The sequence below is a fragment of the Oncorhynchus nerka genome, linkage group LG27 (genome assembly GCF_034236695.1).
Source record: "Oncorhynchus nerka isolate Pitt River linkage group LG27, Oner_Uvic_2.0, whole genome shotgun sequence".
In the NCBI taxonomy this organism is placed as follows: Eukaryota; Metazoa; Chordata; class Actinopteri; order Salmoniformes; family Salmonidae; genus Oncorhynchus; species Oncorhynchus nerka.
In genome coordinates, this window is record NC_088422.1 from 64,224,965 (window position 1) to 64,240,759 (window position 15,795).

The following is a 15,795-nucleotide window of genomic DNA, read 5'->3' on the forward strand; positions in this document are numbered from 1 at the left end:
CAACCTCATTTTCTCCCCTGCGAGGAGCTGCAAAGGCAATCAAACACCACATGTCTGATGCCTGGAGATCCCTGAAGAATCAAACACATACTCCAACTATCCCCTGGGATTCCCAGCAACCAGTTTGAAAAAGAGGGCTGTGGTTGCTTTGGTCTGAAACCATTTGATGCCCTTTCATCATGTTGAACTATAGGGTGTTCCTTGTGGTGAGATTGCTTTATTATTGCTTTTCCTTTTAGTCATCTGTGTATGTTTCAGAGATCTAAGCATACTGCCAGACAAGGGAATGACACTAGGAATACATCAGATAACATTAGGGAGGACTCACTACAATCACCAGCATAATTATCCTCAAAATCAGAGCTCATGGTCAGGGATAAGTGGCTATCCAGCTTTTCCTTCGTTCATAATCTCTTGCTTATTGGTAGTCATTGTAGCTAATGCTGAGTTTCCTTGGACAGTCCTTGAGCACTCTGAGAGACGACTGACAAGTGAAGGATGTGTCGGGGAGCAATCAGTGCCTCCTGCTGTGCTCGAAAAGCAGTGAACACATCTGCAGGGCGATTTTTTTTTTATAGAAAGAAAGCCTATGAAGGAGCCGTCACACCTGTGCAGAGAGCCCAGAAAATGACCAGTGCATGACAAGACTTCAGTTCACCGGTCACAAGATATGTCAAACTAATGACAGGGAGTTTGTGCCGCACATTTTGCTTGAGGGGCTCTTTTAATGCTAAGTGTCTTCCAGTCTGGATACACATCATACAGTACATACAGATTCAGAGGGCACGTGGTTCGTGTGACAATAGAAATTAACTGCAGGGACAGAAACTGCTATACCTGTACCTATAAGCTCAGTTTTATCTTGTTGTTTTAACATTGGGGCAATTGTCAACTAGCATATAGCAGTTTGAACATGTGAGCATGACACCACTCAAATTTGAGTGGATATCTGCAATATTATTTATCAAGATACACATAATTGTCACACTAGCACAAGCCGTCTCAACAATAGCAAAACTGATGCAGCATGATGGTAATGGAAGATAAATTGAATACTGTCTTCCATGTTTTGACATTTATTTTCTATTGTGTTCAAGTGAATCAATTTTTATCCAGGGAGAGGAGATAGGAAATTATTTCTCTCTCATTTACACCCCTTTCAAAGGTGACTTCATCATTGATGCCTGAAAGACATCCTGCCCCTCAGTAACAAATGATTACCGCTAAATGAATCCCAGAGGTTGCACTGCTAATGCAGAACAAAAGGGGAGAGAATGGGGAGGCAGTGCTACTTCAAGATCTATTTTTTATACCCGCATCATTTTTTGCTTCACTGATCTATCACTAAACAACAGCTGCTGTGCAGGAGCCAGAGCGCCGCACTGCAGGGAAGATGAGAAAAAAATAAGAAACGAATACATTGAGGAGACAAAAAAAAAATGGGAGACAGAGGAGTTTTAAGTGGTGAGGTCACATGTGATCGCCTGATACTCTTAAACGGAGTCTCATACTGAGAGAGAAGTGAGATGAGGAACTCGCCTGGCTGGTCTGTGTCTCACGTCACGTGACTGATAACAAGTCACCTGTAATGGCTTCCTAGACAGCTGCATTAGACAGACAATTTGCAATCATCTCGACTGATTCCATTTTCTCTCTCTCTCTCTCTCTCTCTCTCTCTCTCTCTCTCTCTCTCTCTCTGCTTCTCAGACCTTATAGGAGCATGAATGTGTTTCATGAATGTGAAAGGGGACAGGGGACACTACAATTCAGCCCACAAACAACAAATAACCCTTCGAACCTATCCCAGCTCCACTTACATATTCTGCCTATCAGTAGTGGGCCACACTCAACAACTCATGTCCAGGGTAACTCATCACACCTTATGCAATGATTGACATTGAGAGTACTATTAATAGTAACATGTTATATTTATATTATGTATGACCTTCATTGCCCTTGCAATAAGCAATCAACAAGACAGTTTATTAGTTTAAAACCAACTATCCCACCACCCATCTGTTTTCTGCTTATCAGAGACTGGAATGGTGGTAAAGACAATTCACACAAATGGCAAAAAGAAAAGTTACGAAACTGTCAAATGTGAAAAGCATGCCCACTCGAGCAACAGTATCAGGCCTGCTAATATCTCAACACTGCTGCCTCCTGTTCTTTCCTGCTGCTACCTCCTCCAACCCGTCATCACTGTCTCTGCTAATTCATAGAGAATAGCTGATAAAAGCTCTAGGCTGAGAGTTAACACGTAATTAACACAGCCTTAGCGCCTAACCCGCGGTTGCAACAGCCAAGGTGGGAATGTAATTGGGCCAAAACTAGCCGTTTTTTTCACAACTCCCTTTTTCACAAGGGCTGGTTTTCCTCTTGTTCTCTACATGTTCTATTTCCCCTGTGCTGTAAGTCATGCAGAGAAGTGAAAAAGAACCGTCTGACTCACTGACCCACTTACCAAACATTTAAAGCACTTAAGTATTGCAGATTAACAACAGCAGCAGCAAAAATGCCCATGCAGATAACTGCACCAACGTCTATTTGTGGTTTCCTGTTGGAACAGGGTTAGCTGTTGTCACCTGCACTATCAATTATCACCCACATGTGAATGGCAATGTGACCACTCTCTTTTTTTTAATGTAACATTCCTGCCAATCCGAGCTTCGAGGAATGCTATCCCACCCCCTTCCATTGCATTCCATTACTCTCAGTCATTCCAGTCCATTTTAAAACATAGAGGCATGCCCACTTTAGTTTAAATAAAAGGCCTTGGGGTTGGTGCAAACCATTTAATATGATATTTTACATTGAAAGGCATGAGTGCACATAGTAGCATGGTGAGTACATGGTAGAATGGTGAGTACATGGTAGCATGGTGAGTACATGGTAGCATGGTGTGCACAAGGTAGCATGGAGTGACTGTAAATCCACCTCTTTCTTTATTTGAATGTATTAACAGAGGCCACGACTTTAATTATGGCATGCCGTGGCCGAGAGCGGCACCCCCAGGCACTCTCTCATAAAACCCACAGGCCACGGCTCCAGATGCCACAATAGCAGGTGGAGTTACTAACATACTCTTAAAAACATATCCTACCACGTACTGTCTATCAAAGCGTTGGGCACAAATATAGAAGGGGTTAAAAAAATATATATATGAAATAATGTTAAAGATTGCAATAGATTATGCATTATAGAAATATTATGCTTGACATAGTCCAATTTACATACATGTTACAGCATTATGTCTTATTTGGAAACCACCTGCACAAGACCCAGCAGGAGGAGCTTTTCCTTCCTTGAATGCCAAACAGCTGGCAGTTAGTGATGCTTCCATCATGCGTTGAGCCACCCTTGAAGGACTTATAACTACACTGCATAATGCTTTTAAAGCCACCTTAATGAAAGAAGATGGTGGTTTATTACGCTGCATTATTCTGCAGCGTTTATTTAATAACATTTCCCTGTGGTCTAATTCCCTCTGATCTTGGCTGTTGGATATCTCTCTCTCTCTCTCTCTCTCTCTCTCTCTCTCTCTCTCTCTCTCTCTCTCTCTCTCTCTCATTCTCTCTCTCTCTCTCATTACTACAAGCCACATTGACCAAAAGCTTTTGATATATGAGGCCAAGATGTTAATGCGAGGGTGAGACGTGAAGCAGTGGGGTGACACCCGACTGATGCAAGGGTGAGGAATAAGGCAGAAGGAGGGTAACTTGAACTGTGCAGAGTTGAGACATGAGTTTTTGTTGAGGCTGGAGGGTTCAATAACATGGTCTACTGTTCGGTATGAAAGATAGCAAGAGAGACATGCTGATGGCCGATGTGATAATGAAGTAAGAATTTCATATACTGTGTGTAAATAGAAAATTAGCTCCAGACAGGATCATATGCCATGTTACAATAGCTGCAATACAATGTTGTGCCCAATGCTAGTCTACTATTTGTATGTGTGAGAGAGAGAGAGAGAGAGAGAGAGAGAGAGAGGGAGAGAGAGAGAGAGAGAGAGAGCTGCCAGATCTCAAGCGGCAAATTAGAGCTCTCTGAAATCGATAAGAGGGGAGCCATGCACAGATTTCATTAGTTGGCAAACGTATGCGGTTAAAGGGATGCAAACAGATATTGATGTTTGAGATTGATCGATTAGTCCTTTCTTAAAAATGTGTGCGTTGAGTTGTGAATTTTTTGGTTTCCTTGTCTTTTTGGCACAGTTTCACTTTTCAAATGTGTTTTTTTAGGCCTATGCTTAACAAAACTAATATTTAAGGGATAGTTGAAGATGTCAATCTGCAAATTGTTTAAAATTGTACATAATTTGATGCTATTGTAGTGCAATAATATTGATCATATATAGGTTTTGTATATACTGTACCTCACATGGGACCCGTAATAAATATATGCAATTAATATGATCAAAGTCTATTAAACTGAATATCTGACTCTATGAAGATGATCTAGCAATAGTTGTACATTTATGTAATTTAGCAGACGCTCTCATCCACAGTGGTGTAAAGCACTTAAGTAAAAATACTTTAAAGTACTACTTAAGTCGTTTTTTGGGGTATCTGTACTTTACTATTTACATTTTTGACAACTTTGACTTTACTCCACTACATTCCTAAAGAAAATAATGTACTTTTTACTCCATACATTTTCCGTGACACCCAAAAGTACTTGTTACATTTAGAATGCTTAGCAGGACAGGAAAATGGACCAATTCACACACTTATCAAGAGAACATCCCTGGTCATCCCTACTGCCTCTGATCTGGCAGACTCACTAAACACAAATGTGTCTTTTGTAAATTATGTCTGAGTGTTGGAGTCTGCCCCTGGCTATCCGCAAATAAAAAATTGAAAATCATGCCATCTGGTTTGTTTAATATAAGGAATGTGAAATGATTTACACTTTACTTTGATATTTAAGTATGTTCTAGCAATTACATTTACTTTTGATACTTAAGTATATTTAAAACAAAGTACTTTTACTAAAGTAGTATTTTACTGGTTGGTTTTCACTTTACTTGAGTCATTTTCTATTAAGGCATCTTTACTTTTTCTCAAGTAATTATTCCACCACTGCTTATCCAGAGTTACTTACAGAAGCAATTAGAATTAAGTGCATTGCTCAAGGGCATATCAACAGAATCTTTATCAACTCAGCTCTGGGATTCAAACCAGTGACTTTTCGGTTACTGGCCCAACACTCTTAACTGCTAGGGGATCTGCCACAAGAGACTATAGTTGAGTTACAGGAATTTGCTATTAAGAAAGGTCTGAGAATCGTCTATATCAATGGCAAAGATGTATTATCATTGTAAAATGAATGATACCTTAATAAAAGGCATAATTCTTAAGTAACAAAACATTAACAAGCGTTACAGGGCATTATTAAAGGCATGATTAGAGCGAGAGAGAGAGAGAGAGAGAGAGAGAGAGAGAGAGAGAGAGAGAGAGAGAGAGAGAAACTATGGCTTGTGCCACAGCCTATAGCTCATGGGAGAGGGAGAGAGACAGTCTAGGTATCTCACCACCACAGGTCAGGAACAAAGAGAAAGTGGCAATGACGCTTTATAACCATTTGAATAAGTTTAGATTCAAAAATCTGAGTTGTTGACCAATAGGACTACTTTTGAGTTAACTTCCAATCAGATATCAGACCTAGAGGATGTTATCACGACAGATCCTCTGCTTCACATAGGTGTGACAGAAGGGGTGATGTGGAGAGCAACACAAAGAAGGCATTCCTAAGAGAACACAAAGGCATTCCTTGTAATCAGTTGATAAGAGGGACTTTGGGGGCCGGGCCACACTACAGTATCAAGTTGCCTGTTTACTGTCTCGGTAAAGTTTTCATGATTGCCTTAATCTATGACTTAGTTATGCAATGTTGGTCCACCGGCTTAATATTTCATTTTGCACCCATCTGATAAATGTGTCATTAATATAGCATTAAATGATTAATAGATGTGGAATATATGCGGTTATAATTTTAATTTATTATAGCCTGTCACATTCTACCTATGCGGCATTTAATCATTTCCCATATGCATATTAATAGTTACAATGGTACCTGTGTAGTGGGAGCAAATCACTCGTTGTAAGTGTCTGCTTCCGTTCTGTAACAGTGCTCAGAGCTCAGTTCACATGACAGACTTCCCCCAAGAGCAAAACGCCACCTTCATTATTTATTTCAGAAGTGATCACTGTCCATGTCATCTAACTTGAGCGCTCATCAAATAGTTTTTTTTAGGTTTTGGCTAACATATCCCAACTTTATAGAATACTCATAAGGGTTACATAAATGGGCAGGGTTATTAACCCTTGGTAGATAACACATTGCAGCATTAGAAAACATTGAACATGATACAATGGAGGTGAGGCAACACAGAAAGGTGTTACTGTTCCTATGGTAGAACTCAGGAGATTCTGGGAACATGCACAGAGCTCCAGCATTTCCACACCGTTTGGAGAAAAATAAGATGATGATAGATGGTGATGGAGGAGGAATGGGGGGAGGGGTGTATTTAGTCTGGGGGAAAACCACATAGGAGGAGGAATTTTCTCTGTGGGACGTCAATCCCATTTCTCTATGTCTCCTGCAGAGCCTGGGTCAATTATATCTCTGTTACTGCAGAACGCACATCATTTTCACATTAAATGGAAGGCAGATTTCTGGCTCTCAGAAATGAATATGGACAGTTTGTGGCTATAAATTCCCATCCTGAACAAACGCATTATTTCAATAATCTGATCCTGATCTCCCCTGGGACCAAACCATAACCTTAAGCTACATCAACAGAAACTCACTTTGACACTTTGAAGCATCAGCACCTTTCCTAATGGTGGACAAATGTGTTGTTTTTGTTACCCTGCAGCAAAGCCTCTATGCCAATATTCCACTGTTATTACCTTGTGGATGGAATGGTGTTCATTTCTCACTATCTTGGGGAATCCAGGTGGTTGGTATGCATGTCGCAAGAGAACCAAACTGCATTGCTGACTGATAAATGGTTAATCAATTGATTAATCAATTGTTTCAAAATGCAAAACCTTGCTGTAACTTTCCCGGTAAGTGTGGGAAAGACAGACAGACCCACTGAGTAAATCTAGACTCAGCAGTTGTTAAAACTATAATTTATATCATTTGTATTATACTGCACACAGACAGTTGTAAAGACACAACCCTGATTAATCAAGGCAATCTATGTCAAGGGAATTTTACACTTATGCAGAAACATTAGTATACAGCAATAGCAAACATTTATGTGTACATCTAGAACTACATTATCTCTATTGCTATACTTTTCTACTTTTTATTTATTTTTCACCTTTATTTAACCAGGTAGGCTAGTTGAGAACAAGTTCTCATTTGCAACTGCGACCTGGCCAAGATAAAGCATAGCAGTGTGAACAGACAACACAGAGTTACACATGGAGTAAGCAATTAACAAGTCAATAACACAATAGAAAAAAATGGGCAGTCTATATACAATGTGTGCAAAAGGCATGAGGAGGTAGGCGAATAATACAATTTTGCAGATTAACACTGGGGTGATAAATGATCAGATGGTCATGTACAGGTAGAGATATTGGTGTGCAAAAGAGCAGAAAAGTAAATAAATAAATAAATAAAATAAAAAAACAGTATAAAAACAGTATGGGGATGAGGTAGGTGAAAATGGGTGGGCTATTTACCAATAGACTATGTACAGCTGCAGCGATCGGTTAGCTGCTCGGATAGCTGATGTTTGAAGTTGGTGAGGGAGATAAAAGTCTCCAACTTCAGCGATTTTTGCAGTTCATTCCAGTCACAGGCAGCAGAGTACTGGAACGAAAGGCGGCCAAATGAGGTGTTGGCTTTAGGGATGATCAGTGAGATACACCTGCTGGAGCGTGTGCTACGGATGGGTGTTGCCATCGTGACCAGTGAACTGAGATAAGGCGGAGCTTTACCTAGCATGGACTTGTAGATGACCTGGAGCCAGTGGGTCTGGCGACGAATATGTAGCGAGGGCCAGCCGACTAGAGCATACAAGTCGCAGTGGTGGGTGGTATAAGGTGCTTTGGTGACAAAACGGATGGCACTATGATAGACTGCATCCAGTTTGCTGAGTAGAGTGTTGGAAGCCATTTTGTAGATGACATCGCCGAAATCGAGGATCGGTAGGATAGTCAGTTTTACTAGGGTAAGCTTGGCGGCGTGAGTGAAGGAGGCTTTGTTGCGGAATAGAAAGCCGACTCTTGATTTGATTTTCGATTGGAGATGTTTGATGTGAGTCTGGAAGGAGAGTTTGCAGTCTAGCCAGACACCTAGGTACTTATAGATGTCCACATATTCAAGGTCGGAACCATCCAGGGTGGTGATGCTAGTCGGGCATGCGGGTGCAGGCAGCGATCGGTTGAAAAGCATGCATTTGGTTTTACTCGCGTTTAAGAGCAGTTGGAGGCCACGGAAGGAGTGCTGTATGGCATTGAAGCTCGTTTGGAGGTTAGATAGCACAGTGTCCAATGACGGGCCGAAAGTATATAGAATGGTGTCGTCTGCGTAGAGGTGGATCAGGGAATCGCCCGCAGCAAGAGCAACATCATTGATATATACAGAGAAAAGAGTCGGCCCGAGAATTGAACCCTGTGGCACCCCCATAGAGACTGCCAGAGGACCGGACAGCATGCCCTCCGATTTGACACACTGAACTCTGTCTGCAAAGTAATTGGTGAACCAGGCAAGGCAGTCATCCGAGAAACCGAGGCTATTGAGTCTGCCGATAAGAATATGGTGATTGACAGAGTCGAAAGCCTTGGCGAGGTCGATGAAGACGGCTGCACAGTACTGTCTTTTATCGATAGCGGTTATGATATCGTTTAGTACCTTGAGCGTGGCTGAGGTGCACCCGTGACCGGCTCGGAAACCAGATTGCACAGCGGAGAAGGTACGGTGGGATTCGAGATGGTCAGTGACCTGTTTGTTGACTTGGCTTTCGAAGACCTTAGATAGGCAGGGCAGGATGGATATAGGTCTATAGCAGTTTGGGTCCAGGGTGTCTCCCCCTTTGAAGAGGGGATGACTGCGGCAGCTTTCAATCCTTGGGGATCTCAGACGATATGAAAGAGAGGTTGAACAGGCTGGTAATAGGGGTTGCGACAATGGCGGCAGATAGTTTCAGAAATAGAGGGTCCAGATTGTCAAGCCCAGCTGATTTGTACGGGTCTAGGTTTTGCAGCTCTTTCAGAACATCTGCTATCTGGATTTGGGTAAAGGAGAACCTGGAGAGGCTTGGGCGAGGAGCTGCGGGGGGGGCGGAGCTGTTGGCCGAGGTTGGAGTAGCCAGGCGGAAGGCATGGCCAGCCGTTGAGAAGTGCTTATTGAAGCTTTCGATAATCGTGGATTTATCGGTGGAGACCGTGTTACCTAGCCTCAGTGCAGTGGGCAGCTGGGAGGAGGTACTCTTGTTCTCCATGGACTTCACAGTGTCCCAGAACTTTTTGGAGTTGGAGCTACAGGATGCAAACTTCTGCCTGAAGAAGCTGGCCTTAGCTTTCCTGACTGACTGCGTGTATTGGTTCCTGACTTCCCTGAACAGTTGCATATCACGGGGGCTATTCGATGCTATTGCAGTCCGCCACAGGATGTTTTTGTGCTGGTCGAGGGCAGTCAGGTCTGGAGTGAACCAAGGGCTGTATCTGTTCTTGGTTCTGCATTTTTTGAACGGAGCATGCTTATCTAAAATGGTGAGGAAGTTACTTTTAAAGAATGACCAGGCATCCTCAACTGACGGGATGAGGTCAATGTCCTTCCAGGATACCCGGGCCAGGTCGATTAGAAAGGCCTGCTCACAGAAGTGTTTTAGGGAGCGTTTGACAGTGATGAGGGGTGGTCGTTTGACTGCGGCTCCGTGGCGGATACAGGCAATGAGGCAGTGATCGCTGAGATCCTGGTTGAAGACAGCGGAGGTGTATTTGGAGGGCCAGTTGGTCAGGATGACGTCTATGAGGGTGCCCTTGTTTACAGAGTTAGGGTTGTACCTGGTGGGTTCCTTGATGATTTGAGTGAGATTGAGGGCATCTAGCTTACATTGTAGGACTGCCGGGGTGTTAAGCATATCCCAGTTTAGGTCACCTAACAGAACAAACTCTGAAGCTAGATGGGGGCGATCAATTCACAAATGGTGTCCAGGGCACAGCTGGGAGCTGAGGGTGGCCGGTAGCAGGCGGCAACAGTGAGAGACTTATTTCTGGAGAGGGTAATTTTCAAAATTAGTAGTTCGAACTGTTTGGGTATGGACCTGGAAAGTATGACGTTACTTTGCAGGCTATCTCTGCAGTAGACTGCAACTCCGCCCCCTTTGGTAGTTCTATCTTGACGGAAGATGTTATAGTTGGGTATGGAAATCTCTGAATTTTTGGTGGCCTTCCTGAGCCAGGATTCAGACACGGCAAGGACATCAGGGTTAGCAGAGTGTGCTAAAGCAGTGAGTAAAACAAACTTAGGGAGGAGGCTTCTGATGTTGACATGCATAAAACCAAGGCTTTTTCGATCACAGAAGTCAACAAATGAGGGTACCTGGGGACATGCAGGGCCTGGGTTTACCTCCACATCACCCGCGGAACAGAGAAGGAGTAGTATGAGGGTGCGGCTAAAGGCTATCAAAACTGGTCGCCTAGAGCGTTGGGGGCAGAGGATAAGAGGAGCAGGTTTCTGGGCATGGTAGAATATATTCAGGGCATAATGCACAGACAGGGGTATGGTGGGGTGCGGGTACAGCGGAGGTAAGCCCAGGCACTGGGTGATGATGAGACAGGTTGTATCTCTGGACATGCTGGTTGTAATGGGTGAGGTCACCGCATGTGTGGGAGGTGGGACAAAGGAGGTAACAGGGGTATGCAGAGTGGGTCTAGGGGCTCCATTGTGAACTAAAACAATTATAACTAACCTGAACAACAGTATACAAGGCATATTGACATCTGAGAGAGACATACAGCGAGGCATACAGTAATCACAGGTGTTGAATTTGGAAAGCTAGCTAAAAACAGTAGGCGAGGCTAATCCGCTAGCACAACAAACAGCAGGTAAAATGGCGTTGACTAGGCAACGGGGCCGACAGGTAAGACAAACAAGCAGAAAGGAGTACCGTGATTAATGGACAGTCCAGCGTGCGTCAGCTATGTAGCCAAGAGATCAGTGTCCAGGGGGCAGCGGTGGTGGATGGGCAGGGGGGCTGGGCTGGCGAGTGTTATCCAGGTTTTTTTTTTTTTTTTTTTTTTTTAAACTAACAATGACTAACTAGCTTGTAGCTAGTTAGCTGGTTAGCGTCTGGAGGTTCTTGAGTGTGTCATAAAAATAAAAATAAGAGTAAAAGTAATAGCGATTCCGTATCACATTGGGTGAGGCAGGTTTCCGGAAGGTATAAACAAATTAAAAATCAAAAAGAGATAGAAAGTAAATGGGGTCAGAGAGTGATTGGGACGCGGTGGTACAGACGGTTAGCAGGCCTGTGCTAACAAGCTAACAGTTCGTAGGCCCGAGCTAGACAAGGTAGCAGTTAGCGGACCGGAGCTTGACAAGCTAGCCGTTAGCAGGCCGAATTAGCAAGCAGGGAGATAGCGAGGGCTAGAGAGTTAACCTTTGGGGACGTCGCGATGGGGTGAGTCTGTTTATTCCTCTTCATGCGGTGAGCTGGAGATACAGCGATTCAGAAAGCTCGCGGGCCTTGGCCAGCAGACGGATCTTTGGCGATGTCGCAGCGGAAAAGCCTGTTGAAACCCCTCGGACGATTATGTCGGCGGACCAGTCGTGATGGATCGGCGGGGCTCCGTGTCGGCAGTAGAGGGTCAGTAGAGGGTCCAGGCCAATTGGCAAATTAGGTATTTTTGGACCTCTTCGGGTAGTCGGGAGATGGGCTTAGCTCGAGGCTAGCTCCAGGCTAACTGGTGCTTGCTCTGGGACAGAGACGTTAGCCAGGAGTAGCCACTCGGATTGCAGCTAGCTATTTACGATGATCCGGTATAAAGCTTCAGAGCTTGCGGTAGGAATCCGGAGATGTGGTAGAGAAAAAGCAGTCTGATATGCTTTGGGTAGATGTCGCGCTGGTGTCCTAGTTAGCGTTGAAGACCGCTAGCTAGTAGCTAGTTAGCGGCTAGCTTCTGATGAGGGTTCCGTTTCTAAAGCATAGAAAAAGCAGATCCGTACCACATTGGGTGATGCGGGTTGCAGGAGAGTATATTCAGCCTGTGGTTGGGAAGTGAGATTAAAATATGTACGAAATATATACGGAAAAAAAGAGGAAAAAAACTATATTTACACTATACAGGACGGGACAAGACAAAACACACGTCCGACTGCTACGCCATCTTGGATAAGATATACTAAAGTGATATACTAAAGATATCATTAAGTGTAAGGCTATAAATCCAAACTATAACCACAATGGTAGCATACATCCCATTTTCTGTATGCTGATACACTCTCCCATTGTTCTAGTCGCCTAGTCTGCTACAGATGTTTGGCGAGCACGTGCGTCAGACACCCCATGACGATTGTGTTGGTATGGGGATAGATGGAGGTTGCGAAAGAAAACGTGCCTCCTCCACAAGGTTAATCTGTTCGTCGGCTGCATCTAGCATGTCCCCATAATGAAGTCCCCACAGATGTACACTTATTAAGAGTTAAGAGTAAATTAACCTTCAGGACAGCATGATTCTTTTTTTCTACACTTTATGCATCCATTTCCCGTGCATACCCGATCAAGGACAATCGTTCATTTAGCTAGAGGTCAGAATAAAAACATCCCCCCGTTGGTTGCAAATTTCCTGTGACATCTATGTTTTCCAGACTGAGCAGAACACGTCAGATGAATCTCTACCCGTCGTGTATGTGTAAACCTACTCACTGATGGAGTCACGTTTTGATTATCATGGTAATCCATTATGCTAATGATCCTAATCAATCAAAAACTGGAATGATTTATCATGCAACATAAAAAAAATTGCAACATCCATTATCGATGTTCATTAACGTTTTTTTCAATAATAATCAGTTTTAACAATTTTATGTTCAGATTTCAAAGTAAACAAAGAACATCTGTCAAAAACGTTATTTTGTCGACCTTAAAATATTGAAATCCCCAAAAAGAAGACATTATTCTGTATTTGGTTCACACACTTCAGGGTCTGCTCAGTCGCTGTTTGGAGATTGGCATAATGAAACAAATCGTATCATCAAATCCATTAGTGTGGCAATCTGATGAGATGGAATTGACCCTATAACTGGTCACTCTTTTTTACATCGACTTTGGAATGGCAGACCTATCTTTGAATGGTGCCTTTCCCTCCATGATTTTCTTGTATAGTATGCAGTAATACTGTTAAAGCCTGGTTGAGTGAGTGTGCTCTTTATCTTCTTCTCTCCTTTTTGTCAGTAGTATACACACTGCTCAGACAGAGTGAAGAAGTAGAGCAGGTTTTGTTGATGACTTAAGGGATGGAAGGCACGCCCGGGCTTCTAATACACCTAGTATTTAAATAATCCCTGGGTCTCCAGAGCCTTTTGATGCCTTTGTTCACTTTGAAAACTTATCACTATATAGCCTGTACGGTCTGCATAGAGTGAAATGTTGAATCACACTGCTTACCTTTTCTTCTGCATCCGTTCCCAGAGCCTGAAAGAACATCGAAATACACATTCTCCGTCTTATCTGTCAGGTCGTACAAGTGAATTCCCCATTCCACGGCATATCCGAAGCTAGGGAAATTCTAGAATAATCAGCAATGCTTATCTTTCTGCAGTACTGAGGGAACCATAATGAGACTCACTCATCCACAGTGAAGAGCTTAATAATTCACTGCCGTAGTTATGCAGATGAACCCTATCATATTACAGTTAAAGGCTGGAAAACTAGATTTCTTGGGACTGTGAGCTACAATAAATACAGTGAACATCACGCATACTCCACGAAGATGCTTTCACATTCTCTAAAATAGACTTGTTTTCAGTGTTGAAGAGTCAATCTACTGAAACAGGCACTGCCAACCAATATTATATCATAAATGCGTGATCCCAAGATTAATATATTGTAGGGTAGTCTGAATCCAAGCTAATGTACAGACAGCTCTTCCTCTCTTCAAATTGAAAGGTCTGTGCCTTATACTCATGTCCAAAGGCTGTGATCTCCTCATTAATAAGGGGTCCAAGTGGCAGTGAACTTGGTCTTTGAACTCTATCAGCTATCCTTATGGAATTATTCCAGACTCAATTATGGAGCCTTTGGCAGAAAGCCTGCATGGCATATAGGTCTGGTCTGGATAAGGTCATACAGGGGGCTCTTCTTTCAATAAATACATACGAAAATCACTAGTCAGAGGCTAACAAATATAATTTTGGCAGTATTATTTGTCTTTTTGGGCATGCCCAAGAGCCAAGAGATGTATTTCCAATGGCTTCTTTGACCTCCACGGCCACCTGTTTATATTGCACAGCTGGACCCTTCCTGCATAGACAGGGAAAATTGGTATTATTTTTTATTACTTTCTCCCAGGCGACCTCCAGACTTTGGACAATGGCTAGGTTAGGTCTGTCCAGTGACCTCTGGCTCTGTCCATGGAGCCTGTCCCAGATGGGCTGGAGCATAGCCCACATCTCTCTAGCAGAGGCCTGAGCCAGGGCAGCTTGGCACGGGGAGAGCCCAGTGGAGTGACCTTGCGCGTCTCTCTAATGGAGAGTTTGGCTGTGGTCCAAAGCTCTCAGCCACTGAACAGAGCACCGTCTCCAGAACGGGACCGCTCACCTCCAACCTCCTCCCCTGATCCCGGACATATCATACTACTGATACTAATTGTCACCAACAACTGCAGCTGATAAAAGCTTCTCATTTCTTCTGGGACACAGAGTCAGTGCATTCAGATTTTCTTCAGAAGTCTACTGTGTGTGTGTGTGTGTGTGTGTGTGTGTGTGTGTGTGTGTGTGTGTGTGTGTGTTGTTCACATACTGTTTATCAGATCAAGCAGATGCAGCCAATTTAGATTGTGACTTTGTTGAGTTTCAGAAAATTGATACGAGGAAGATTATCGTCTCATTTGGTTTGTCTGATTCCTTATCATCTATTGAAATTTGGACATGAAAGGCGTGTTTGTCCAAGGGCTTAGTTGCAATCAATACACATCTTTGGGTTCAATGACATTCTGTTAACTGGCCATCAGGGGACTTAATGATGTATAGCTGCAATGTTCTAGAGCTCTATTTAAGGCTATCACCAGTGGTGGAAAAGTACCCAATTGTCATACTTGAGTAGAAGTAAAGATAACTTAATAGAAAATGACTGAAGTAAAAGTGAAAGTCCCCCAGCAAATACTACTTTAGTAAAAGTCTAAAAGTATTGGGATTTAAATATACTTAATTATCAAAAGTAAATGTTATTGTGTTATTGGTCATATATATTATTGTGTTATTGCTCAAATTATAAGTATTTATAATTTCACATTCCTTATATTAAGCAAACCACACGGCACAATTTTCTTGTTTATTATAATTTACGGATAGCCAGGGGCACACTCCAACACTCATTTACAAATGAAGCATTGGTGTTTAGTGAGTCTGCCAGACAGGGTTGGGTTACTTTCTAAATGTAATCTGTTACAGTTGCTAGTTACCTGTCCAAAATTGTAATCCGTAACGTAACTTTTGGATTACCCAAACTCAGTAATGTAATCTGATTACTTTCCCCTTAAGGGGCATTAGAAGAAGACAAAAATGTATTTTAGCAATTGAACGACATCTATTGCAGTATAAATCAATGTT